Source organism: Molossus molossus, unplaced genomic scaffold (genome assembly GCF_014108415.1).
Source record: "Molossus molossus isolate mMolMol1 unplaced genomic scaffold, mMolMol1.p scaffold_m16_p_2, whole genome shotgun sequence".
Taxonomy (NCBI): Eukaryota; Metazoa; Chordata; class Mammalia; order Chiroptera; family Molossidae; genus Molossus; species Molossus molossus.
Genome location: NW_023425355.1, coordinates 98,798,219 through 98,821,875, shown reverse-complemented (window position 1 = coordinate 98,821,875; position 23,657 = coordinate 98,798,219). Strand labels below are relative to the sequence as shown.

Genomic DNA, 23,657 nt, shown 5'->3' with positions numbered 1-23,657 from the left:
TCTCTCTCTCTCTCTCTCATCTGCTAGAGGTTTGTTATCAATCCTTTCAGAGAACCAGTTTTTATTTCATTGTGTTTCTATATTTTTTCCTGTTAGAAATTCCAATGATTTCTATTCTTATTTTTACTAAAATAAATTTGTATGTATACTTTCAGGAATTTTGGGTTCCATAGACTTGAGCTACCTTTTGACTATATGAACAGCCAGTGTGGATGAAGGAGAAAATTTAAAAGGGTGTGTCAGCATGGTGCAAATGCTGAAACTAAGTAAAAGTCTACTTTTGGAATGTATGGGAATGCTAACGAGAAGAGTACATGTTAGTCACACGTTGATTATTGTTGAAATTATGCTTAAGGAGAGTTTGTAAAAAGGCAGGAGGGCATTTACATGGTTGACTGTGGCCCGTCATGTTCTATTCCTTGTCACATGTATGCAATAATGGATCTCTTTTCTAAAAGCCTGTATGTGTGCCATCAGTATTTGGAGCTCGTGAGATGTATTATCCCATTTAACAGGTACAACAATCCTAGGAGGTAGGGCTCTTTACTATCCCCGTTTTGCAGCTTGGGAAAAGAGGGACAGAAAAGTTCAGATGGCTAATACTGGATTTTCTTTCTTCTTTTGTCACCACTTATTGCAGTCTGGGTTCTCCGCACATGTCCCTTGCCACCTTCTGGCTCTTTGAGAACCTCATCTTCACCTCCGTGTCCAGACCCCTGGGCTGCCTGGAGCTTTGAGGCCTCCATGGATCCACTCCAGAAACACAGCTCAACGTTGATTTCTGCATCTTCCCCGATGATCTCTGGAGAAGAGACATCTCGCGAAGTCACAGCAGCCTCTCATCCTTCCTTCTCAAAACAGCTAATGATGGGCCTCAGTGTCTGGAACCCGAGTCCTGGCTCCACCTACCCTGCCTCTCTAGCAGAGAGACTGCTCCAGCAGCGGTACAGCGATGAGAAAACCTGGTGAGAGAGGCAGTGGGAAAGGTCAGTGTCCCCTGAGAGGGAAACATCATTTCTCAGACATGTGAGACGGAGACACCTCCATCATGTAGATCATGTAGCACCTTATCGGGTTCAGAGGGAAGCCAGAATCTCTTCCTTGGGTGATAAAGATCAGAATCAATTTAGGTGTGAATGTCGATACTGCCAGGGGCATAGCCGAGGGTTTGTGGGATGCCTGTGCAGATAATGGGGCCCCAATCCTTCCTGCGGGAAAGCCTCATACACAGCCTCAGTGGCTTGACCCTCAGCCTGGCTACCAATCGCCTGGCCTTCTGCAAGAAGGGCTGCTGTCCCAGCAGCAGAGAGAGGAGAAGCTCCAACTGGAGAGGAGGCAGGAAAGCAAAAGAATGTTGCAGAGGCTCCTAAAACAGTGGCTAAAAGAAAACAGCCCTGGCCGGTTTGGCTCAGCAGTTAGAGTGTCGGCCCTTGGACCAGAGAGTCCTGAGTTCGGTTCCTGCTTAGGGTGGGTACCTCGTTTGTGGTTTGTGCCCAGCCCCCGCTGGGGTTGTGTGGGTGGCAGCCACTCGATGTGTCTCTCATACATTGATGTTTCTCTCTCTCTCTTCTTCCCTTTCTCCCTCCCACTCTATCTGAAGATACATGGAAAAAGAAAAAGAAAACACAATCTCATCCCACGTGACAGAGCTCTGGATGGATTCAACACAGATGCTGGTGCTGAAGGGCCTGGGTGTGGATTCCTATTGGGGATCAAACAGTAAGCAATAGTGGGAGGAATAACTCAACCAGTTATGACTGACAGTCCTATCAGCATGAGTGTTGATCTGATCCCAGGAAGGTCCTAACCTTCCCCGCCGGGAAATGGACCGCTCTGGGGCCTTCTAAGGCCAGGGAGACCGTGCACAGGTGGTCCTCAACCCCTATATTGGCTCCCGTGACACATGTTGTCACTTCCACACCCTGGATCTCTGTCTTTCCTCCCAATGGAAGAGAGATCCGTTTTTCAGGGAGAATTGGTAAAAGAGTCTGCGCCCCCTGTAGAGGGTCCTGCCGAATGGTGCTGGTGCCCGTGGCTTAGGACTCCAGGGACCATGCCTTGTTGCCTGGTATCCCCGGGTAGGTGACAGTAAACATCAGTCTTGTGCCTGGGACATGAGAACTGGAACATCATTGAGTTATTAAGAGTCAGGATTTGTCATAATGCCTTTTCGTTTCAAGAGGCATGAATGATTAAATCTACCCCTCCCCATACGCACACACAGAACCTGATGATGTGGACCCAGAAAGAGACCTTGCAGTTCATCTGAAGTGAAAATAAATTCCGCATTCTGTCCTTGTGTTTTTAGGTTGCCCCGGAGCTGTGCAGCCGCAAACATATAGGAGTCTTCTGCAGACAGAGGGGCTTGAGAACAGGTACATTTACTAGACTCTGAACTTGTGATCTCATCAGAGAGCGTGGAAGCCCCATGGACCCTGCCAGGCTCGTCTCGCAGCCACAGGGAAGGAGGTCAGTAAAGCAGGGCTTGTCTTTCTTTAAATTTTTTTTTTTTTATCCTCACCTGAGGACATTTTTCCAATTTTTGTACAGATAGAGTGGGAGGGAGAGAGAGAGAGAGAAACATCGACATGAAAGGAACACATCGAGTGGCTGCCACCCGCACGACCAACCAGGGCCGGGGACAAACTGCAACCGAGGTACGCGCCCTTAGCAGGAACCGAACCCGGGTCTCTCCGGACCGCAGGCCGACGCTCTAACCGCTGAGCCAAACCGCCCAGGGCTAAATTTTTTTTTCTTTATTGATTTTAGAGAGAGAGGAAGGAAGAGGGAAAGAGAGATAGAAACATCGATGAGAGAGAACATTGATTGGCTGCTTTCTGCATGCCTGCCACTGGGGACTTGGCCCACAACCTGGGCATGTGCCCTGTCAGGGAATCGAACCGGCGACCTCTATGTGCATGGGTCGATGCTCAGCCACTGAGCCACACCAGCCAGGCAGGGATTGTCTTTCTTGAAACACAAAGGCTTGACTTCAGCCTGGTCGTTTGGGGTGTGTTGTGAGCAGCGCTAACGTGGCATTTCACCTTCATTGATTCTTTACTGTGTGTCAGACAATATGCTACATGCTTCCCTGTGTCAACTTCTTTCATCCTTTCCCACAGACCCATCATTGAGCAAGATTTCCATCCCGGTTTATGAGGTGGCGGGACAGCAGACTACAGAGCAGGCAGGGCCTGGGCGCAGCTGGCAGAAGTGAGAAAGTGCTGGCCTCACTCCAGCAGCCACACCAGGTCAGTCCCATCATCCACAACGGGTTACCACCTGTGAGGGTGTCAGTTGTCTCCCCTTGTCCCCCCTGTGTGCTCGGCTGGCTGTTGGTGTGGGGAAGAGCAGGAATCTCAAAGCAGGTTTCGGCCCTGGGGAATTGAGCCTTTCATCAGAGAGAGAGATCTGACACCCAGAGATGTGGTAGAGAGTGTGTCGTGGGTCCCCGGAGAGGCTTGGTGGCCAGGAGAAGAGAGGGGTGAGACGGGCCAGGGTTGAGTGATGTGGCATGGGAGCTTGCTGAGGGCCGTGCTCACTGCTCACTTTCTACATGAGGGCACTCGCAGAAAGGGTGGTGGGTCACCCAGGCGTCCGCCACTGTCGCCCTCCCCACCTAAAGGCTTTGTCCTCATACCCAAGTATGGGTGTAGGAGGAGCTCTGGGGCCACATCTGACACTGCATACTGTCCCAAGTTACAGACTAGGAGCCAGAATCCAGTGATGTTCAGACATGTCCAGCGTGTCCAGTTCTAGACCAGAGACTGAGCGGGAGGCACCAGGAGGCCAGAAAGTACTGGGAGAGAGTGGGAGTAAATGTAACACATGAGTCAGTTTATAGGAAATGCCTCGAAAAGGTAAATCTACAGAGACAGAAATTAGATGAGAGGTTGCCTGGGCCCGGAGGTGGTAATGGGGATTGACTGCTAACGGAGCACGGGATCCCTCTGTGGTGATAGAAATGCTCTAAAACTGCACTGTGGCGACAGTGGCCCAACTCTTCCAATGTACTCAAAGTCACTGCGTCAGACTCTAACTATAAATTATGCCTCAATAAAGCTATTTAGAAAATGCAACGCAAATGTCCTAGTCAGTGTGAAGGGCAAGTTGTGCCATTGCCTTTATCACAGCAAGGACTCCCCTGCCTCTTCAATATTCTGGGCCCTGCCTGCGTGACCCATCATTGCTGCCTCCTGCTCCTGTCCTGGACGCTCCCCCCACAGGGAGTCACTGCAGTAAGGCCAGGAGTGCTGCTGAGCGCGCAGCTCTGCGCCTGTCTGTGTGTTTGTGCGCACGCGCCCTTCGGGTGGACGTATGTAATGGTTGACTCACAATTCCACGGCTGAGCACAGGCTCCCATGATCCATCTGGCGCCTGAAATTCCACTTGGGTGTTTACCATTCCTAACGAGGCCCACAGACCCAGGTTCTGTTTCCCTGGTAACCAACCTAGGCCCTTATCTTCAACCTCTGATCACAGGAAGACACACGGAGAGGGGAGGGGTGTTGTACCCTTCCTAGAGCCAGGCCCCAGCTCAGGGACCCAGTGGGGATGCTCAGCAGAGCGGTAACCATGACGACAGAACCCCAGCTGCCCTTCCACCAGCCAGGCCCTTCTCCCTCCACTCTGCCTGCCTGGTGTCAGGCAAGCAGGGGATGTTATGGCATAAACACACTCCTCAGTCTTTGAAATTGTTCTAAATATGAGTGTAATATTAAGTAAGAATCCCATAAACAGCTCTCAGAAGACACATCACAGAATTTTAGAAATTTCTCAGTAATAGCAAACATGGCTGTCACGTCCAGGATTCTGCTGGGAACCGGTACAGGTGAGGCACGGCTGCCCTTGTACCGCAGCTGTGCCTTCGTGGCCCCTGGAGCGTCCTCAGAACAGGTGCTGGCGCCATGCCCGGAGGCTGCGTTAGTAGGTCCGCAGTGTGGGCGCAGCAGGAGCACGATTGAACACCTCTCCTGTGGAAGCCTAGCTTGAGCTCTGGAAACAGAACCGCCCTACGGGAGGACACCTAGCATTGGAAATGTGAGACTTCTTTACAAAGACAGCAGGTTCTCATCATTACCTGCTGTGCTGCACACATCACTTAGGATCAGGGAAGGAAAACACGTCAAACTAAGTGTGTGATTCAAACCCAGCACTGTACCTGCTGTCTCCATGTTCCTGAAACCAAAATTGTACAGTTAAAACCCTGCATTTGCTAATGAGACGTACTACTTTTTATTTCTTGTCGAGATCCCTTGTGTTTTGTGGCTTTAAAAGTGTGTAAAACATTGTGTGGAGGACTTCGTGAGACAGATCGCGGTAGTTCTGTGCGAATTGCAGATGGCTGAGCTTTGTACCGGTTCATGTAGAAGGATTGGCTTCCAGGTTTTCATTTTTTTTATAATTTATGTTTTCAAGTGAATTCATGTGCTCAGGGAAAGACCAGACAGGTCAGGGTATTTAATTTGAAGCTCAGGACTGAGCAAATTCTTGTTTCATGCACACCCATGGACACTCCCCTTAGGAAAGGTTCTCCTTTAGCCATGATGGGCTGATTCTGCTGTGTCCTGATTCCTTGGCTTTAGACATTATCTGTTGACATCTTGTAGAAGATGAGCATTTTACTGTGGCAGGAATATTACAAGGTACAGGTTCTCCTCAGAGTTCCTGTGGGGGGTGGGGGCAGCCAAGCCAGGACATAAGCCCCTGCCCAGGACGCCTTCAGTGCCCCTGGCAAGAAGGAATCCTCACAGGGGACTTTACGAACATCTGTGGCAACACGAAGGTCATGGTTTAGCTTTTCCAGAGCAGGTCCAGGGCAGTTATGGGGCAATGGAGATGACACCTAGTTGTATTCCTAAGATTTTGGCTTAAGGACATGGGTGGTTGGCGGTACCTGCCCTTCAGACAGGGAACATAGGTTTGGGGTCACCTGTAGATTTGCAGGGCTTTTGGGACATGTGAGGGAGATGCCCATTGGTGTCGGCCTGTAGGGATTCTGGGGCCCAGCTCAGATTGGTTAGGTAGACATAGTGATACAACAAGCCATCAGCATACAAGGGGATACACGTGAAGACGTGTCAGAAGGGTATTAGAAGCAGAGGCCGTGCACTTTCATGGTATGTTATTTCAGAGTGTGTCCCCCATAACAAGAGGGAACACCACAGGATCAGGTACCAGAAATCCCTGGGATCCTGAGGATACTGAATGGATGACAGCATCATGGAGACTTAGGATGAGCCTCATGGATGATGCTTTAAGTTGAGGAGGGAGGATCCGGGATTCTAAGCAACACTGGGTCTGAAGAAAGACCCCATCCTCACTCCTGCCCCCATTCTTACCCCTGTGACCCACAGAGGTATGGGTGGGGAGACTACATCTTCTAAGTAAAAAGCCTCAATCAGTCGTATCGGGGTAGAACAAGGTTGAGTGAACTCAGAAAAGGAGAAAGGATTGGGCAATTTGTCCAAGTGGCATAAGAGGGAAATGAGTTACCCTGGAGGACCACACTGCAGTCCTGTGCTGAGGGCACTGGATGCAAGGGGCTTGGGATTGGGGTGATGACAGCAGCTGGAGACGTGGGCATTTGAATGGTCCCAAGATTCAGATACGGTGTCTTCTGCAAAGACATGTCTTGTTTCAGAACCACAGAGGCCCAGGAAACGATGAGAAGCTAGAAAAAGTTTGTCTTCTCTGTGTCCTGGACTTGGATAGATTTAAAGCATCTGAAAATCTAAGCGCTGTTGAAGACAGTGGGCTCGATCACTCATATCACTCATATCTGGTGACGATGAGGCTGTGCTCTGAGGTCCCTCAGATGACGAACAGAGAGGCCAGAACATAGAGCAATCAAAAAAGAACTCTTGTGATTCTGGCCCCTGCACAGGTGGGGTATCCATCTACCCCTCTGATTACAACAAAAGGGATGCAGGGCCAAGGGTCCAGGTGAGTTGTGAGAACTACAGGAGAGCCACAGACCTCGGGCCACCAAGAAGTAGTTGGGGGCATATGCTCTCGGGTGAAGGAGCAGGGTCCATCTACAGGACATTTCTGCCATTGCCACCTGGCCACAGCCAGGCACTGTAAGAACTCAGGGTCTTTGTGCAGGAATCCCTGTCTGTCTGAAGCTCCTTAACCTGTTTTGGAGGTCAGGGAGGGTAGGATCAGAGCTGAGACAGCAAAAGATGAGGAAAGGAGATGATGTGGCACATGACTGGAAATAGAACCAAGCCCTTCCTACAATTTGACCCCTTTAGGTCAGCAGGGTGAGACAACAGGACCCTGGTGACTTCTTTAGGACTAGTCCCTGATTTCCTCTTCAAAAACTTTAGGACCTCAGAAGACTTCAGTCTCCTTAAGATGAAGGGGGCAGAGGGTACGACTTTCTCAGTAAAAGAATCATACAAGGCAATGGGGATGTAGATGTTTCTAAGTCACATAGTTTGTGTAAAGCAGGCCTGTGACACCTGACCCTGTTTCTGACATGTAATTGTGGTTTTGCATTATTCTGTGGGCTCTCCCCTGGGGACAACACACTCAAGGGACCAGGGGCACCACACTTGCCCAGAAGAGGAGACCTGAGACCTGCCCATCACGAGGAGGGTCTGATCGCTGCTCCCCCTGGACAAAAGGCAGTGCCTGTGCTCAGGGCCTCGATGTGTGGGAGACAAGGGCAGGTCCCCCTTGAGGAATACATTCTCTGAGGACACAGGGGCCTGGGTAAGAGATCTTGTGAGACACTCCTGGTGTGTCAGCCACAACTGGGATTCTCACCCCGGCTTTTCAACTCTAGTGAGGACACGGGCATGATTTACCTTTAAAAGAAATAAGGAAAATACCACCTTCTTTTTTAAAAAATATTGACATTCTGTATCTTCCCCCAGGCTTCCTTTTCTGGCTCTGGAAACCGTTTTCTGAAGCCCAGCTCCAGGACTCAGGGTTTGAAGTGAAGGCCTGTGTCCTTAAAGGAGGAGCCTGGCATCGCCTGTGGAGACAAGGACAGCCTTGAGGGACCCTGCTCACCTCAGTGACAACCCTCATCAGCTCCTGCACCCCGTGAGTCTGGCTGCGCCTCTCCTCTTTCTGTGATGTTGTGGGGGTCTGCTGATGGCACGCTAGACGTTGTCCTGGGTTACAGAGAGGGGGAGGCCAGGACCCCAAGGCCTCCTCTCCCAGGGACAGATGGGAAGGTGGGCACAGGAGGACCTGTGGGGATGGTGTGCTGACATCCCAGGTTCACTGCTGCTCCCCAGGCTGCAGCGCACTTTGGTTTCTTCATTCTGCCTGATGGCGCTGATCTTCCTGGGCAGTGCCCGCCCTCTGAGCTGGAATGAAGGGGAGGAAAGGAACTCTGAGTTTGCTTCTGATCTGCTAAGTGTGCTTAGATGCAAACAGGAGTGGTCGATGTGTACAAATGCTCAGTGACTCTTAGTGATAATGCTCAGTCTCAGATTTCTTCCCCACATCTCCACTTCCTTCCAGATTGGGGAAGGGATATGTGTAGCTTTAGAGTCTGTGATGACATGGGAAGGGGTCTGTGACACCGCTATGCTCACAGTGCCCTAGGTGGTCTCTATGAAAAGGATAACTCTTTTTAAATTTATTTTTCAGTTACACTTTATATTCATTACCATGAATTAGCTTCAGGCGTACAGCATAGCAGTTACACAAACATATACTTTACAAAGTTTTTCCCCTGATATTTCCAGCCTCTACCTGGCACCATACATACTTACTACATTACTGACTATGTCTCCTGTACTGTACTGACCTCCCTGTGACTGTTGTAACTGCCACTTTGTACTACTCAGTCCTTTCTCCTTTCTCACCCAGTCCCCCCTCCCTCTCTTCAGGCGACCTTCAGTGTGTTATCTGTGTCTGTGAGTCTGTTTCTATTTTCTATGTTCATTTATTTTGTTTTGTTCTTTAGAGTCCACAAATATGTGAAATCATACAGTATTCGTCTTTCTATGACTGACCTATTTCACTTTGCATAACACCCTCTAGGTCCATCCATGCTGTTGCTAAAATGGTAACATTTAATTTTTTTGTTTTATCCTCACCTGAAGACATTTTTCCATCTTTGTTCAGATAGAGTGGGAGGGAGGGAGTGGGAGAAAGAGAAACACTGACATGAAAGGGACACATCGAGTAGCTGCCTTTCGCACGACCCCAATCAGGGTTGAGGATGAATCGCAACTGAGATACGTGCCCCTGACCGGAATCAAACCCACGACTCATTGGTCCATGGGCCGACGCTTTCACCACTGAGCCAAACTGGCCAGGGCTAACATTTCATTCTTTTTGTGGCCGAGTAATATTCCATTGTATATACGCGCCACTGCTTATTTATCCACTCGTCTATTGATGGGCACATGGGTTTCTTCCATATCGTGGCTATTGTAAATGACCCTACAATGAACAGGGGTGCACATATTCCTTCGAATTAGTGTTTTGAGTTCATTGAGATATATACACAGAAGTGGAAACGCTGGGTCATAAGCAGTTCCATTTAAAAATTTTTTGAGCAACCTCCATACTCTTTTACATAGTGGCTGCACCGTTCTGCTTTCCCACCAACAGTCAGGAGGGTTCCTTTTTCTTCTCATTCTCGCCAACACTTGTAGATTACTGTTGAAGCCATTTTGTCACGAGAACTATCATTGTGGTTTTAGTTTTCATTTCTCTGATCATTGCATTGAGCATCTTTTCATATGTCTATTAACCATCGGTATGTCCTCTTTAAAGAAGAGTCCATTCAGGTCCTCTCCCCATTTTTTAATTGGATTGTTCGTTCTTTTGGTGTTGAGTTTATAAAACTTTGGATATTAACCCCTTACCAGATATCTCATTGGCGAATATCTTCATCCATTCTCTTGGTAATCTTTCCATTTTGTTAATGGTTTCCTTTGCTGTGCAAAATCTTTTTAGTTTGATGTAAATTTGTTTATTTTTTCTTTTGTTTCCTTTTCCCCAATATATATCAGAAAAAAATACTTCTAAGAGAAATGTCAGAGAGTTTACTCCCTATGTTTTCTTCTGGAAGTTTTATGGCTTGAAGTCCTCCATTGAAGTCTTTAATCCGTTTTGAGTTTAATGTGGTATATGATGTAGGAAGGCGGTCTAGTTTCATTTTTTTCTGCATGTATCTGTGCCATTTTCCCAACACCATCTATTGAATAGACTGTACCCATTGTATTTTCTAGCCTCCTTCGTCAATTATTAATTGACAATATAAGTGTGTGTTCATTTCTGAGCTCTCTATTCTGTTCCATTGATCTATATCTGTTTTTATGCCAGTACCATGCTGTTTTGATTACTTTGGCCATGTAGTATGGTGTGATATCAGGTAGCATGACACCTCCAACTTTGTTCTTCTTTCTCAATACTGCTGTCTGCTGTCACTATTCAGGGTCTCTTGCTGATCCATATAACTTTTTGGATTGTTTGTTCTCGTTCTGTGAAATATGCCATTGTTATTTTGATTGGAATTGGTTGATTCTATAAATTGCTTTGAATAGTGTATACATTTTAATGATGTTTATTCTTCCTATCCATGAGCACAGTATATTTAAGCTTCAGTTTATTTGTATCTTCTTCAGTTTCTTTCTTCAGCATCTTTTAATTTTCACAGTGCAAATCTTTTACCTCTTTGGATAAATTTGATTCTGGGTGTTTTATTTATTTATTTCTTTATTCATTTTTGATGTAACTGTAAACAGGATTGTTTCCTTAGTTTCCTTTTCTGATAGTTCATTATTGATGTATAAAAATGCAACTGATATTTGAATATTTATTCTGTACCCTGCTACTTTACTGAATTCATTATTCAGTTCTAGTAGTTTTTTGGTGGAGTGTTCTGAGCTCTCTCTATATGGTATCATGTCATCTGCAAATAGTGACAGGAAAGGATAACTCTTGACTCTTAGTTCCAGCTGGTGAAGATCACCCATGTGTGTGACTAGCGAAACTTGCATTTCTGATTCTCACCTCTCGGTCAGGCCTGGTCCTCCCTGGCTGACTCAGTCTTAGCTCACTGTGCTGACCGCTCTGAACCTGTGTGTCATCCCCCATACCGCGCCTGGGCAGGAGTGCCCACTCCACAGTCTAAGCTGCAGGGAGATTGGCCCCTTGCCTGCTTAGGCTTTCCTCATGAACCCTGCTGCTGGTGAACCACTTTCTACATCCCCCGCTTCAAGGAGAGCAGAACCCTGGGTCTCACCTATAGCACAGCAGGTAGCAGAATCAGCTATAGAAAGTGATATTCCTTAACGCTAGCCATCCCTCTGTCCAAAGAGACTGCTACGTCATTATGTAGAGTGTCCGCCTCAGTGTCACGAGCTTAAATGGGGTGAAACCCACATTTTCTTGGAGCTTCTCTTCACTCCTTGACTCACTTTCCTTGTCTGAGCTGTCTTACCTCCCCCGCCTCTGCTTCTGTGGGCCTTAACTCCTGTGACTGGAATGGATGCTCTTTTCTGTGGCTTGTCTTCTGTGTTGACCAAATACTTCCCATGCTCTATCCAGGTCAGTGGGGCATACTGTGGAATGTTTACCTTGTCAAGAACACTATGAGAATAGTTGGCACATAACACTTCCCCTCAAAAGTACAAAACCCAATATAGTGATAAAGAATGAAATAGTAATATTTGACCAAGATGACTGATTGTTTTCCCTAAGATGAGCATTGAAAAGTGATTTGGGGATCAGAAAATATGGACATTAAAGGTGGCCTTGCATAGACTCGCAGCAGAGTGAGAGGCACAAAAGCCATATTGAAGAGGATTGAGGAGCAAATGGTCTCGGAAGTTGAAGCAGTTTCACTTGGAAAATCACATGCCAGTAGGTGCAGAATGACATGGGAAGGCGTCTGGGTTAACCCCATTTGTTGTGGGATGGTCCACTGCACATAGAGTAGGTGATATTTCAGGAGAAGATTGATAAGTGCAGGACCAAAGTCCCTGAGCAAGTGGAAGGCACGGGATCCTGAGCACAGGTGAGGGCTGACTGCAGTCAGATGCGGGTATGCTCAGGGACAGCACTGTAAGTCACCGCAAACAGGTCCGTTGGGTTAGGGAAGCAGTGAGAACCTCTACCACCTTCCTTCTGTGCTCTGCATTAGCTATTAGGGAAGGTCACTGGAATGGAATAGGGTTGCTACTGAGTCAAGTAGTGGTGTGGGTAGGATGAGAGCAAAAGTGAGAATCAATGCTCTCCTGGTTATGGATTTAAGATCAACAGTTCAGTAAGGCATAAAGTTTCTCATCAAGGCTCAGGTGTTCAGGTAGAAGCAGGGCCATGTCCCTTATTGGGGCACAACGGGAGAGTAGGAAGGGTGGAGAAAGGAGCAAGAAAGATGTGTTCAAGGGGTATTTATAGCCTTGGGTAGGCTGGGTGAGAAGAGGCCTGGTGGAAGGTGGGAAGGCTGTGGGCTCCAAGCTGGAGGCATCAGAGACGTTGAAGGCTGTCTAAGCAGAGGCATGGAAGGGAGCTAGATATCTAGGGAAAGGTGTTGAAGTGATAAGAGAGGGGAATGATAGAAACATACACCAATGAGGGAGCCCGAGTTTCCTGATACCCAGGGCATGACCTTGGGCAGGGGGTATTCTGGGCTGCATAGCGGGAGAACACTACTGAACGCAGAGAAGCTGGGAGTTGTCTGTATTAGGCTCCTGGGCCCTGAGGACCCAGGAGGGTTCTGAGGAGTGAGGGCTGAGAGCAGGACTGTGAGGCTGTAAGGAGACCAGTGAGTTCACAAGCAGGGATAGGCAGGAGGCTGACGACCAGGGGATTGGTACATGCCCTACTGTTGGTGCAGAAAAGCAGCTAGAGTCTTCGGGCAACAGGACCTGCAAAACACCTGTCCAGTCCCTCAGCTGATAGTTTGCAGCAGGATCCGAGCTAAACCTCCAGTAGCCACTGGCTGGAAAACTGGCAGATCCCTCACTGCGTTCCAACGCGCATGCTCAGAACCCGGCAGCCTGAGCGCAGACCCGGCCCCCTCTTGCGTCATTGCTGTGCGCCGGTACCTCGCGTCGCCGTCTATCTGGTTCCGAGGCCGGTAGTGAAGATGCCGCCTTCCCGGCTCTTCTCCGGAGTCTTTCCTTGTCCTCCATTATCTGATTCTCACCTTCATCGACTGAACCTTCCAGGGCTGTGATCTCCCTTGCTCCACAGGAAAGTAGTGGGAAAGACAGGTTTTCTTCCGTGATTGGGACCTCGGTTTTCGTGGCCTGCAGAGGGCAGTGCCGTGCAGTGTACGCGTCGGACCTCCTGCCCCCGCCTTTCCTTCTTGAAAAACACCGTGGAGCAAAGGAAAAGAATCAGCCTTCGCGGCACTTTACACAACCGCTAACCTATTCTTTCCACAGCTGAGCAGCCCAGGCGGCTCCGGTGGACCAGGTGCTCCTTCAGTGTCTTGGTGAACGGTTTCCTTCTGCGAACAAAATCAATTTGCTCTTCAAATGGACTCCCTTCTCAAATCCTCACTAGGTTGCTAAGCAGCTTATATTTATGCTGCTCCGAAGGTGAGAGTCATTGCTTTCCCAAAATCCTCTTGGGTTTTAGGGTTCTTTTTCAATATGAGAGCCATGCAAACCTCACTAGAAAACGTGTAGGAAAAATAAAGTAATTCAAACTACACTCCCATCACCCAATATTGACCATTAAGAGTATTTTGAGGCCGGCCAGTGTTGCTCAGTGGTTGAGCACAAACCCATGTACCAAGAGGTGGCCAGTTTGATTCTCAGTCAGGGCACATGCCGAAGTTGTGGGCCTGATCCCCAGTGGGGAGCATGCAGGAGGCTGCCAATCCATGTTCTCACATGGATGTTTCTCTCTCTCCCTTCCTCTCTCACTAAAGTCAATAAAGAAAAAAAATGCTTTTAAAAACTGTATTTTTATATCAATTTCCTGGAGATTTTTATCAGAAAAATTAATTTTACATATGCTACGATTCATTTTTGCATCATGAGTTCACCTTCCTCTTTTAAAACTCAGTTAAACATATATGAAACTGGTTTTTATATTTTTAGCTATCTTCATGAGAAATAATACAGACATATTGCAAACAGTTCAGAGTTTCTTTAATGGTAAATTGAAGATGCAATGACATATGATCCCAAGATAGCAGTACAGTCCCAGTTGTGAGGGCAGGAGCTGCAGTGCATGTCTGCTGCACTCTAACCTAAGCACCAAGAGGAGAGCTTAGCACTTAGCAGGTGCTCAGGAAATATTGTGAAATGTTCTCACCATTTACTTTTTTGGTCTGTTTTTTACTTTTTCTGGAATGGCCTTCCTACATCTTTCATTGTTGCTCCCTGTTTTGATAAGCTACCGATATATTGAATTCTTTCCAGAAGGACCCTGCCTGCACCATATACGCTTCACAGAACTTTGATTCTGCAATGCATCCTAAGGTGATTTGGTCCAGTGGTTAAAAACTGCAGTCACCCTAGTTGGATGGTTGATATGGGTCTTATAGTGAGGGGCAGGGTGCATATAGAAGAATACACTGAACATGGACAAAGGGGCCCAGAAACCATCATGCTATTGGAATTGGGAACAAGGTCCTCTGACAGTGAGTGGTGTGTATGAAGGAAGCCTGGTCTGACTGGAAGGGCCTTTCTCTCCCCAGGTCCCGCTACTACTTCTGACGCTGCTATGTCAGGCCTCACATAGCTGAAAAATTTCCCAGGTTTATTCCCAAAAAGTTTCCTTTTAAACAGTAGTGTACACAAATAATCTGAACTCATTTATACTGACAACTTCTTTACTATCCTTTGATGGGACATGCAGTTTTTCCCTAGTATTTTCCTCCTGGAGGGCCTTGGGCCTGGGCTCCAGAGAACTCCCTCCCAGTTCCAGCTCTAGGAGCCTTCCTGTTTTTTGCAAAGTTTCTTTCCTGTCTGGGCCTACAATTTTCTCAGTTTTAACAAGAGGGTTTCGTTAAGTACTTGGTTGAACAGGAGCCTCACCGAGGAAAGGATGTGCTGGGACAGACCCTGCTCCCAGTAGAGAAACGCCTCTTTTTTTTTGTATGTATGTATTGGAATTCATTCTAGGAATCTTTGATTTTACTTAGACAAAGAGTTCCATATCCCCTGTCTACATGATCTCTAAGATGTCCTCTGTGCTCAGTTCTGCAGACGTGAAAGGGAGAACGGAGAGGAATGGGATTATACAAATGAATAGACTGGGCCATCCTCAGGAGTAGCAGACACTAAAAATAAGCTCTAAGCTTAGGTGCCCATAGCTATGAAGTTACTATACCCACCCTTGTGGTAATGAAAACAGTACTTGAAAGAGAAACATGTATCTTTTTTAAAGCCAATGTATTTTTGCTCCCTTGTTCAAAAGACTAGATTATGCCCTGAGTTATATAAATGACTGGACTGCAGCATCCCTGAAAACAAAACTCTAGAAATTTGAGTCATTTTTTTAGCTTCCTGAGTTTTTCACGAAATATATTTTCCAAATGGCAAGTCATACTTTGTCCTATTTTGGTTAACTAATAGCATATTTGGTTGTATTATTTTGGTACAGAATCCCTTTGTAATCTAAGGATGTAGGGAAATTCTTTAGTCCCTTAAAATTTTCATTCCCCAACTTGTGGTCTTAGCTGCTGGAGACTCATGTGGCTGAGATGTATTCAGTATGAACTGTGTCAGGCACTCCACTGACTCCTTTGCATGCAGTGTGGTGCCAACCCTCACAGATACCTTATCTATAGGTTAGTAGAATTATCTCATTAACAAATGAGAAGGGAAATTGCTATTAGAGAGATCACTGTTACGGGTGTTTTTATGACATGAACCCTATGATGTTTCTGGGGAGAAGTTTCCCTGGAATCTCATTGTCAGGAACACTGGTGCTTGTCTTGAAATGTTTGTATCCACCAGTAGTGACTGTAATTCGTGCAAATGGACCTGTAGAACCCTTTCTTTGCATGCTGGAAAATTTGGGTGAAAATAGTGGTGGAACATGAGAAAAATCTAGTAAGACCGACTCAGATAGAGGTTACTGGCTTCATTCAGCTGATGTTTCTCTCCTTAAGACCAGATAACTCTGAGCTATAGCCAACTTGATGTTGTACAGGGAACGGAGAAGACAGGGCCATGACTGTGGTATTCCTCAGGGTTCCGTTTCCTTTAGCTGTCACAGTGTGTCGTTGGATTGCCTGGGAATTGATTCAGCTTCATGCCTCTTGGGTCCTTGAATCAGTCGCATTCCAGTAGCCGTCAGAGGAGTTCTTTCAAAGCTGTTTCTGTAGGCCTTGTTGATTTTTACACTTTGAGGATAATAGGAATTAACCAAAAAGGTGCATAATGGAAAACAAGTGGGAAAAAATGTATAAGATAGGGCTTAAAGCAAGGAAAACTAGGGTCTGGTGTAACTATTTATCACTATGTGCTCTTAGACAAGATGAACCTTCTGGCCAAGATAAAGTCCTTTCATTATCAGCCAGCTCTTTTCAGAGAGGAGGCCCAGGGAAGTACAAACTTCGGGAATTGAATCAAGAAGGCGTGTGTAGAGAGTTGAAGGAGCAGTCTGTTCTCTGGTCTTCTGTCTGTGATCAGAGCTGGGATGGTCTATCTGAACAGGACACAGCTGCAGGGCCTGAGTAGATGTGAGTGGGTGGCCCAGATGAGGAGCAATCTTGTCAAAGTGAAAAGGAAAAAGGCACATTAGAAATCACTTAGTGAATTAATTTGACTTATGTCTAGAATCATTTTTTCCTGTTTTCATTTTCATTTTGTTTTTAATTCTTTCTTCTTTTTTTCTTATTTTCTTAACTACTAATTTAAAAATTTATTAAATCTTTTTATATGAATTTTCATCAATTATTTTACATAAAGTACCCATAATGAATATATGGTATTAAATATCTGAAAGGATATTGAATCTCACAAACATTAAAAATTTTTTAAAACAATACAACATATATTTCACTTCTGAACATAGCAAAGTATCAGAGTGAATCCTCAGTATTCACAGGATTCAACAGAGCAGGCCCTGGCTTATGTTCCTGGTTAAAGGAATGTGGTAGGATAGGTGAACTGGTAGGATTCCGTGCAAGGCAAATTGTCTAAAATCTGAGCATAGATTTCTTCAAAAAGTTTGTCATACCATTATTTTTTATATTTCAAAAATCATGTAGGAGTAGCAGCAGATACATTCAGTACAGGCTAAGTTGAATTTGAAAAAATATATATGAATTACCTAATATCAACCATAAAAACTTCACAATTCTATATTCTACATAGAATTATCACAAGAATGTAAAAATGAAGGTGATCTGCAAATCATGTTGAAAGTGTTTGGGCCATGGGTGATTACACTTGTTTTCTTGCGGGTTTCTGTCTTCCCAAATGACTATAATCAGAAGAATTTGTTTTATACCCTGAGGGAAAAATAACCAAATATATGAATACTTTCAGTAGGTTTTATAAATTCCCAGGCGCACTGGACAGTAGCAAGGGAGCAATTTGCCCTCCCCATGGGGGAAGTCAAGTCAGGATGCTGGAGGACAGATAAGACAAGTGGATTTTCTATATTGAAAATACAATGTTAAACAAAAACAAAGCAGAAAATATAGCTCCAGTCCTTAGGAAAGTTACAGTATGGTATTTCCCTTTGACTTAGGAGTCACAGATTACTTCCGGTTTCTTTCTGATTCATCAAATATTGCATTTTCACTGTTTAAGACTACATAGACTATTAACAACAGAAATGAGTAAAATTCTTCAGGTCCTTTCAAATGATTTTTAGAACAGATCACTCATGCTAAAAACCTGAGTTTAATGAACGATGTTGAAGTCACAATACAATATGAATCTCATTCTGTGTGCAATGCACTTTTATAGATGGGAAGACCTCTAAAGAAATGTATCACGCCCTGTCTGGTTTGGCTCAGCCTTTAGAGCTTTTCCCTGCAGACCAGAGAGTCCTGGATTCAGTTCCAGTTAAGGGCAAGGACCTCATTTGCAGTTTGTCCACTCCATGTGTCTCACTTGCATCGATATTTCTCTCTCTCTCTCTCTTCCCCCCTCTCTTCCTCCCGCTCTGAGGATAAATGCAAAAAAATGTATCTTCGGGTGAGATTTTTAAAAAAAAGAGGTATCAAATTATTAATGGTCATTGGTAAGTGATAAAAGTAGTTTGGATTACTTCATTATATTTTATCAGTCCTCCATATTTCCTACTTGGAGGTCTGAGTGACACAGGTAACTGAAACATATACTTTATAAAAGTCAGTGGGAAGCCCATTCAGAAAATCATAAATACATGATGCTACACACACAAGGCACCCAGTTTTCAGTAAACTCTGCAGGGGAACAGTTTATCCCTGGTAGGAAACAGCCAGCTCCCTTACAGAAACCCTAGGCCAATTCTTCCAGAAATGGGTCTAGACATTTTTTTCAAACAGGAAAGGAGGGGAAGAAAATGTTTCTTATCTCCACACTGCCCCCTGCTGCCCAGAGAAACTGTGCCATTATTCTTCCCAGAAAATTCTAGTTTTCTAATAAATATAAAAGAAACCTGACAGACTATTACTTAGAACACCATAACTAATAGGAGTTATGCTAAAAAACAATCAAGTATGATGGCTGGCTTGGCTCAGCGGTTAGAGCATCACCCACAGATCAATGAATCCTGGGTTCAATTCCCATCAAGAGCACTTACCCCCCTTCAGGTTTATCCCTGGCCCTGGTCAGATGGTGCAAGAGGCAACCAATCAATGTGGCTCTATCACGTCAATGTTTCTCTCTGTCTCTCCCTCCCACACTAGCTAATAATCTATAGAAAGAAATAATAATAATGAACAAAAAATATTTTTAAAAAAGAAAGAAAAAAAATTTTTTTTTTTAAAAGCAGGGATAAGCCCAAGAGACCCCTCAAAACAACTCAGGCACCTCCTCTTCCTCAGTCCCGCCCTCAGAACCATAGCAGCAGTGGACAAAGGCTCAGGTCTCAGAAGTCACCAAAAAGGACTCAGAGATGCATTTCCTTTGCAGGCCTCTAGACCTGCACTAGGGCCAAAAGTGAGGGCGGTGCTAGTGCCCAGCTCCACGCAGCTAGATGGTCCCCCTGAGACCTTGTTGCACACTGTCAGCTGAAGTCAGGGTTTATGATGTCCAGGTCCTAGGGCCCCACTGCCCTAGCCGCCCCACTTATGGGGTGTGTACCAATTCCTTGGTGACCCTAGCCTATGAACACGATGGTGCCTTGGCACAATCACCTACTTCCTCTCAGCCTTCATTCTTGTGAAACCTCCTGGTAATATCAATACCCATGAGCCTCAGAAGGTCAACCCTGGACTCTCTCTGACCTCAGTGTTGTTCTCTCCTGATCACCTGAGCATCACCTACCTCACCATCCTGCCTTGAACCAAAGGAAACCACCTGACCCTCCGTGGTGTCCACTTGTACATTCCCCTCTGTCAGCACCTCAACACTCTACAAAAGTCAACCAGCTCCCTCCTAGTCTCTTCTTAAACAACCTTCAAAGTTTGGGGGCCTCCAATGTGGACCCCACAGCCTTCCTGATCTTCCCGCAGGCCCTGCCTTATCCAGTCTATCAAGGGCTATAAACTAACTTTTTTTTTTTCTTTCTGTCTTCTTGGTTTGCAGTTTTTTTGTTGTTGTTAATCCTCACCCAAAGATAACTTTTTCCACTGATATTTAGAGAGAGTGGAAAGAAAAGAGGGGGGAGGAACACACACACACAGAAAGAGAGAGAGAGAGAGAGACATGGACTAGTTGCCTCCAGCACATCCCAGCCTGGGCCATGATCAAATCTGCAACCCAGTACATGCGCTTGACCAGAATCAAACCCAAGACCCTTCAATCCACAGGATTGATGCTCTAACCGCTGAGCCAAACTGGCCAGGGCAAAACTACCCCGTTCTTGCTGCTTTCTCCCCTCTCCTATTCTGCTCCAATAAGGGACACAACCCAGCCTGTATGTGAGGACCAGGCATTGATGACAAAAAGTTTTAACCTACTGAATGGTCTTAAATTCATGACAGGAGAGCATTGCTCCTCACTGTCACCCTCATCCTACCTACACCACTGCCTTACTCACTAGCAACCCTCTTCCATTCCAGTGAGAAGACAGGAGCAATGAGGGGTGACTTCTCAGAGCTCCCCAAACCCAATCCACCTGGTCTTGCCCTGACATCTCTGCTGCTCCTGACTAGCCAGCCCCGCCTGTGCTCAGGGTCCCATGGGTCCCACCTGCTTGGGGAGTTTGCTCCTGCACTTGTCACCACTCCTCTGTCCTGAACTATCACTCAGGAAGAATGGAGCGATAACCAAAAGGGAATGCTATTGGAAACGACTCATTCAAGAAGCTTCATTTCCAAGGAATTAAGACATCAGCAATAGTAGCAGAGGGCTGACTGATTTTCAGTATGTTCTTTACTGTGACAAAAACAAGAGAGAACACCCCGAGCTGCAGGTACCAGAAATTCCAAATGGTCCCGAAGACTGTTGAATAGATGACACAGGGTTGGAGAGTTGGCATGGGCCTCACAGGAGATGTCATTCTGTATGTCCCTCCAGTGAATGAGGTGTTACATTTTTACCTGGAGTTCCTCCTCCCTTCTTGACTCACCACCCTTTTCTCAGGTGTCTGATCCCAGCCTGCCATTGTGTCCCTAGATCATTCCCCCTATGACTAGACCGATGCTCTTTTCTATGGCTTCTCTTTCCTGTTGATGCAAGATGTCCCACACTCCAGCCATGTCCACGGGGCATACTGTGGAGTGTGTACCTTGTCAAGAATAAAAGGAGAATATATTGTCACATAATCCTTCCTTCTTTCCAAAATAGATGAAGAAATAGAGTGATAGAGAATGGACTGGGTAAATGTGCCTGAGAGGGAAGAATGTCTATCTAACATGAGTATAGAAAAGCGATTTTTGGGTCAGAAAATGTGAACATTAATGATGGCCCTCAGTAGACCACTTGCAGCGCAGTGATAGGCATAAAGGCTATACTAAAGGGGACGGAGGAGCAAATGGTCTCAGGACAAGTTGCAGCACTTTCGCTTGGGAAATCATCCATTAATGTGCCAGTACGTGCAGAATGACATGTGGGAAAGGGGGTTGGGTTTCCCCCATTAGTTGTGAAATGGTCCCATGTACAAATAGCAGGTGATATTTCAGGAGATGATTACGTGCAGGAGGAAAGTCCCTGAGCAGGTGGAAGGCACGGGCTCCTGAGCACAGGTGAGGGCTGGCTGCAGTGAGGAGCAGGAATCTCAGGGACAGCAGAGAATGCCAGGTTTGCAGCCCTACCTCACTGCTTCTGTGTTCTGCAGAAATCATGAAGGGAGGTCATTGGAATGGAAGAGGGTTTGCTAGTAAGTAAGGCAGTGGTGTTGTTAGAATGAGGGTGAAAGCGAGAACCGATGCTCTTCTAGCTGTGGATTTAACAAAATTAAGGATTAAACTGTTGTCTTCAGTGCTCAAGTGCTCAGATACAAGATGGGATGTGTGCCTGGTTGGGCACAGCAGGAGAGTGTGGAGGGGGTGGAAAAGAGCAAAGATGTGTGTTAGAGGGGAGTTTATAGCCCTAGTAAGCAGGTTAAGGGCAAGGTTGATGGAAGGTGTGGAAGGCTGTGGGGTGGCCACCAAGAGCTTGAAGGCTGTCTGAAAGGAGGCATTAGGGGAAGGAAGCTGGACGAACAGGACATGATGGTTTGAGGTGAGGAGAATGCTAACAATGGATATCATGGAGGGTTCGGAGCTCCCTGATGCCCAAATGTGACCCTGAGCAGTGGGATGCAGGATGGGGAACAAGTGAATAACATACCCCAGCAAGTCTAGCCTCTGTGTTCATCTGGTCAGGCTCCTGGGGCCTGAGGTCACCTGAAAGGTTACAAGGAGTGACCAGTAGGGGAGAATTCTTCATGACAGGCTGGTTCAAGAGTGAGGAGGGTGCCACAGGCCTGGAGGTGGATGAACTGGGGCGCCGGGCTCAGCAAGACAACAGAACCTGCACAGCACAGGTCCTGTCCTGCAGCTGACACTTTGCACCAGGACCCTGGACAAACCTTCCTGTAGACACTCTCAGGGGGACTGGCAGAAACCTCACTGGCCACCAGCGCGCATGCTCACAATGCTCCTTAGGGAGCCACACAGGCTCCTGGCGGCCATTGTGCTGTGGCCTGGACTGGGGCCCCTGTGGCTGTGGTTCTGAGGCCGCGCTAGGGACGTGGCCTTGCTGGGCCCTCTTTGGCAGATTCTTTTTCATTTATTCAGAATGGTCAGCATCACTTGTGACTCCACCAGCAACAGGATCTCTTACTTAGCTCCCAGTGCAAGCTGTGAAAATTGATTTTCCTTTCAAGTCGCGATCCTCGCTTTCTCTGGCCGGCAGGGGGCAGTGGTGCGTCGTGCACGTGCCAGCCCGCCGCTCCCCCGCCCTTCCTGCTTCAAAAAACTTCCTGGAGCCTCTGACAGCTGCGGTAGGTGTGTGCTGGATCTGAACTAGCTCAGCAGCCACCTTGACCGATAGGCTCCTTCCCTGGCTTCAGCAGTAAAACTTGTCTTTTAGACGCAGAAACACTGTGCGTTGCAAATCGCCTTTTCCTGGAAGCGCCTGCCGACATTGCGCAGCGATATTTATTTCTTTTTCTCTGCATGGGATTGTCATTGGCTTTCCCGAACTCATTTTCGGTTTTATGGGCCTTTATGAATATATACTTCAGTGATGGCAGTCACGCAAACCGTACTGTTGAAATTTAGGGACACATGAAATACATTGAAGTAACCCAAACCACGGTCCCTTCCCCCAATATTGAACATTAATATTTTGTGATCAACTTTTTAGAGATTTTTCTCTCAAAAACAAAGTTCCTTTTGTATATAGGAAGGGAGAAGGAGAGAGAGACAGAAACATCAATGAGAAAGAACATCTGAAAGAGAACATGGATTGGTTGCCTTCTGCATGCCCCCCATCGGGGATCTGTCCCACAACCTGGATATATGCCCTGACCAGAAATTGAACCAGACCTCTGGGTGCATGGGTCCATGCTCAACCACTGAGCTACACTGGCCAGCTTTAAGGTTCGTTTTTGAATCATGATTTCAACTTCTTATTTTTAAACTCAGTTATACACTTTAGAAAGTCATTTTATGCTTTTAGCTATGCTCCTGAGAAATAATGGAGACATATTGCAAACTGTTGAGAGTTTCTGTAAATGTGAAGTGGAAAATGCAGTGACCTGTGTTCCCCAGACAGCAGCACAGGCCAGGCCCTGAGGGCAGGAGCTGCAGTGATGTCTGCTCCTCTCTACCCTCAGCGCCAGGAGGGCCCAGCACTTAGGGGGTGCCCAGTGAATATGGGAAATGTTTTCACCATTTACTTTTTTGATCCATAGATTATTAGCATTTCTCAAAATCATTATTCTGACCTCTGCCAGGTCAGTTGACTAACGGAAGGCTATGTAGCTTGTTGGTGACAAACTCAGCACAGACCTAAGTCTTTCGGGTTTCAAGGCTCTCGCCTTCATTCCATCAAAACTGCAATGGGACTTAAATGAACAAGAAATAGCACAGGCCCTCCCCGATTTGGCTCAGCGGTTAGACCATAGGCCTGCGGCCGAGAGAGACCCGGCTTCGGTTCCTGCTAAGGGCATGTACCTAGGCT

At 46.5% G+C, this 23,657-nt stretch overlaps 1 long non-coding RNA gene across 6 annotated transcripts in view; it reads left to right on the top strand.

The window, feature by feature from the left end:
* LOC118635943 overlaps window positions 1-23,657 on the top strand; it is a 44,023-nt gene that overhangs the window by 318 nt on the left and 20,048 nt on the right. For 3 of the 6 annotated variants that reach the window (XR_004960611.1, XR_004960612.1, XR_004960616.1), the window contains exons 2-6: window positions 641-986; window positions 1,601-1,719; window positions 2,309-2,469; window positions 3,123-3,251; window positions 7,884-8,055. This is a non-coding gene — a long non-coding RNA (uncharacterized LOC118635943). Of the gene's footprint in view, window positions 1-458; window positions 534-640; window positions 987-1,600; window positions 1,720-2,308; window positions 2,470-3,122; window positions 3,252-7,883; window positions 8,056-13,370; window positions 13,527-14,357; window positions 14,418-20,107; window positions 20,273-23,657 lie in introns of those variants that run through there. The other 3 variants (XR_004960613.1, XR_004960614.1, XR_004960615.1) reach the window with 3 other exon arrangements.